Genomic DNA, 4,436 nt, shown 5'->3' on the forward strand with positions numbered 1-4,436 from the left:
TTTAGGATTCTCTGTTTTTAATGTTCATACAGAGATTTCTTTAACTGAAATACCAAACAGTTTCTCTGGTGTGGAAAACTATAATAGTACACAGGATCCTAATGAGATAATTAATAATGTGAAATAGGAAGTAAAGGGCTAAAGGTGTAGGGAAAGTGGGAAGGGTGGGGGAAAGGTAATAAGGGAGAGGAAAAAAACACGAGAAACTGAAAAAATGGAAATAAAGTGTTTGTAAATGGGGAGGGGGGAGGGGGTAAAAGGAGGGCAGGGACAAGGGGAAAAAATGAGAATTAAGACCTATTATGTAAAGGTACAAAATCCCAATGATGAATGTAACTGTATTGTATACCTAGATTGTACCAATAAACTTAATAAAAAATACAATCAATATATATTATTGTTATGAACAATTACATTCTAACCCATTGAATAAATAAAACTCTCTGAGTCCAAAACAATATAACAGTCTAAGTGAGGAAGAAGAAAACTTTTCCTCATAGTAAAATTCCAACTGATGCTTGAAGAAAAAATAAGGGGATTTTTAAATTACCATTTGATAAACATAATAAAAATTAATTCAACTAAGAAATATCAATGGATAATAGTCAATAAAAGTTTGGTGAGGAAAGAATTATACACATCAGCTCAAACTACTTCCCCATAAAACACTTAAAAATCACAAAGGAAAAAATAAAAGCTTTCTAATGGAAAAATGTGATAGATACTACCTTAATTAAGTAATCAAAGTTAATACTGTCAGTAACTAGACAAGCCAAAACCAGGTACCACCTGATAAGGACACAGTGCAAGCCCAGTATCTCTGCAATCAATGAGATGTATGAACCTTACCTCTTTAGACCTCTGTTCCCTCAGCTGAAGAAGAAAAAGAAGCTGAATAGATAATACCTAATTTCCATGCCAGCTCTAAATTTCTACTATTCTAGTACTTATTAAACTCATCTAAATATATGTCATGTTCAGAACTTGGCAGGAGGAGGTAAAAGCTTTTCTTTCCATTTAAATGGCTGATGTCCTTATATAAGCAAACCAGAGAAAAAGTGAACAAAATGACATATAGAGTAAAACTTTTGAACCGAGACTAATTTCACAGAGACTACCGGAAAAGTCAAAATGTGAGAGTTTCTAAAGTAATAATAATCATTCCTTTCAAGGAAATACCTCAGTTCAAACTAGGGTAGAAAAATGATTATATGGAAATGAGTGCTTATATAAATAAGTGCTTGCCAGGTTATTTCTGCCCCCCTCAGGAAAGTGAACATGGCTGCTCTATCTCAGTAAAACCATTCAGAAGCTTAGCCAAGTCCCTGGGGTGTGGAGGGAGCTCCAGATTTTTTAAGCAAAGCACTCACACATTCCAGCTACTAAGAGCATTGTCAACACTGGGCAGAAATCTCCACTTGGCAAAAAGTCACTGCTTTCTGAAGGGTAGGATTAATGTCATTTAGTTAAGCAGGAAAGGATGATCCTGTAAAATAAGTCAAGGCCTCACAGGGCAATTCACATGATCAGTAACCTCATAGATAAATGCAGTCCTATCGATAGTCACCTGGCAAACCATCAAAAATGAAGTCTGAACTGATCTTATTATCCCATTTGGCTTCAGCTATCAGTTTTTATGCAAACAGCAACACATTAATTGGTTAATTAGTAATCTTCTAAGATTGGAAGAGCAAATTCACTATAATTTGTAACTGAATTTGTACTATGCCATCAATATATAGAACAAAGTATATAAATTCAAACTATCAGAATTGCTAATGGTCCTGGTAAAGAATGAGTTCCTAGTTGATGATTTTTTTTAATTATTCTTCCTTATATAAACTAATTAGAGTGTCCTTGAATCATATGAACTGCCTTCCTAAATACTGCTATCTAGTCAGTCACAAAACCCTGCCAGCTCTTCAGTTTCAATCCAACTGTCTACTCCTGAAGACATGCTTTTAGGCCAGACCTTCATCACACCATCAATGTCTTAGCACAAAAGACTTCTGCACAGAGCATCCAGTATGGCTTGCCAAGTCTTTTGAAATCTAATTAGGTTACCCAGCTAGGGGACCCTACTCCTCAGAGTGGTTCTGTACTGCTTTCTTCTGCAAATAAACTTAACTTTTGCTTTGCACCATTTTGTACTCCTCATCTTTTTATAGTGGAAAGAGAGACCAGCCAGAGGGGGCTGGGGTGTGGGCTGCCAGCCACTCCTCACTGCCCCTACAACTCTACCCACTTGAGCCCCAGTGGTACATTAGGGCCACCCCTCCCTGATTACTCCACCCACTTGAGCACCACCCCAGACCATTCTCTATAACCCCAGACCAAAACAAATTTTAGCCCCGTTTTTCACTCTCACTCTTGAGCCCACAAAGGATAGAGGAGTCAGAACCTGAAGGAAAGTGAGTTTGCACCGAGGCTGAGATTGAGAATGCTGAAGACTACATATAGCACTGGCAACTACTGCTCCAGAAGGTGCTGCACCAAAAAAACAAGAATGGCGGGACAATGGCACCAAACCCCAGAGAATTGAGGACAACATCCCACTGGGCCCTCAGGGCAATGTCAGCCTCCTGGATTTGCACCAGCACCTCAAAGAAAAGACTGCAGCCCACAAATGGTCTGTGAAGAAGAAGCAGTTGAAAGAAAAGATTCTGAAGAGTGGCTGAGGGCTCAGCCCTTATGTCAATGAGAGAAATGGCCAACTGCATCACATACAATGACCCAATCAAAACCAGTTGAACACTGCCCCTGTTATGTCCTGAGCATATCTGAAGAGTGGCACAAGCACCTATGAAAGAAGTACCATATCTTGATGTAAGGAGATGGTATCCCACAACCCATTAAACCATTCAAGGAAATGAAGTTACCTGTGGCCACCCTGCAAGGCCTGGAGAGAAAAGGCATCCTCCACCCAACATCCATCCAGATCCAAGACATGATCACCATTCTATCCAACCAGGACATAATTGGCATTGCCTTCACAGGGTCAGTCAAGATACATGTATGCATGATGCCTGTCATCATATTTGTCCTGGAACAAGAGAAGTGGTTGCCTTTCTCTAAGCACAAGGGGCCCTATGGTCTCAGCATCTACGCCTCCCAGGAGCTGGCCTGGCAAACCCATGGCATCCTGCAATATTACTGCTGCCTGCTGCAGTAACACAGGTTACCTCTTCTGTGCTGTGCTCTCTGCACTGGGGTATGTCGCTCGAGGTACAGAGAGACCATCCAACACAGTGCACGCATGATAGCAGCCATACCTGGGCACCTCATGGATTTGCTGCAGAGGAAGACAATCAGCTGAGACATCTGTCATTACCTGGCCCTGGATGAGGCTGACCACATGGTAGACATGGGCTTCGAGGGCAAGATCTATACCATCTCCTACTTCAAGGGATAGTAGTAGACTCTGCTCTTCAGTGCTGCCATGCTAAAGAAGATTCAGAACTTGCCAAAAGCGCCTTGGTAAAGTCTGTCATTATCAATGTGGGGTGTGCTGGGGCTGCCAACTTGGATGTTGTACAGGAGGTGGAATATGTGAAGGAGGAGGCTAAGATGGTACACTTTCTCAAAGGCCTAAGGAAGACCCCTCCCCCGTGCTCATCTTTGCAGAGAAGAAGGCAGTCATAGATGCCACCCACCAGCTCCCGCTCAAGGGGGTCAAGGCTGTGGCCATTCATGGGGGCACAGACCAAGAAGAATGCACCAAGGCCAATGAAGTGTTTTAAGAGGGAAAGAAGATATTCCAGTAGCCACAGACATAGCCTCCAAGGGCCTGGACTTCCCTGCTCTACAGCACATCATCAATTACAACATGCCCAAGGAAACTGAGAATTATGCGCCCCGGATCAGCCATACTGGATGCTTGGGAAACGCTGGCATTGCCACCACCTTCATCATCAAGGCCTGCAATAAGTCAGTACTGGTTGACCTCAAGGCCCAAATCTTAGAGGAGAAACAGAAGGTGCCACCAGGGCTGCAAGGACTGCACTGTGGAAACAAGCCCATGCTGGACATTGGAGGACAGCATGGCTGTGCTTTCTGTGGGAGCCTCTGCCATCAGATGACTGACTGACTGTCTCAAACTCAAGGCCACGCTGACCAAGCAGGTTAGCAACATCAGCCACAAGGACTACCTGGCCCACGGTTCTATGGATTTCTGAGCCATCTGTTTCACTTCCTCCTAATGGCTGATAAATAAGATGCATGGAGCTGCCTGCCTGCCTGAGATCACCCAGCAGGTGCGCGGCCTCCCGGACTGCGCGACAACAGACCCAGCAAGGACCCAAAGACCCCGGAGGGGGTCTCTTCAGCTGCCTGCCTGCCTGAGATCACCCGGCGGGTGCATGACCTCCCGGACTGTGCGACAACAGACCCAGGAAGGAAGAGCCGCGCAGGCACCCTTAAAACACCCCCATGACCCC

At 43.7% G+C, this 4,436-nt stretch overlaps 1 pseudogene; it reads left to right on the forward strand.

The window, feature by feature from the left end:
• Window positions 1-1,099: 1,099 nt before the first annotated feature.
• LOC104871454 lies at window positions 1,100-4,175 on the forward strand (annotated as a pseudogene).
• The last annotated feature ends 261 nt before the right edge of the window (window positions 4,176-4,436 follow it).

The sequence above is a fragment of the Fukomys damarensis genome, unplaced genomic scaffold (assembly GCF_012274545.1).
Source record: "Fukomys damarensis isolate Sample0158 unplaced genomic scaffold, DMR_v1.0_HiC HiC_scaffold_1, whole genome shotgun sequence".
NCBI lineage: Eukaryota > Metazoa > Chordata > Mammalia > Rodentia > Bathyergidae > Fukomys > Fukomys damarensis.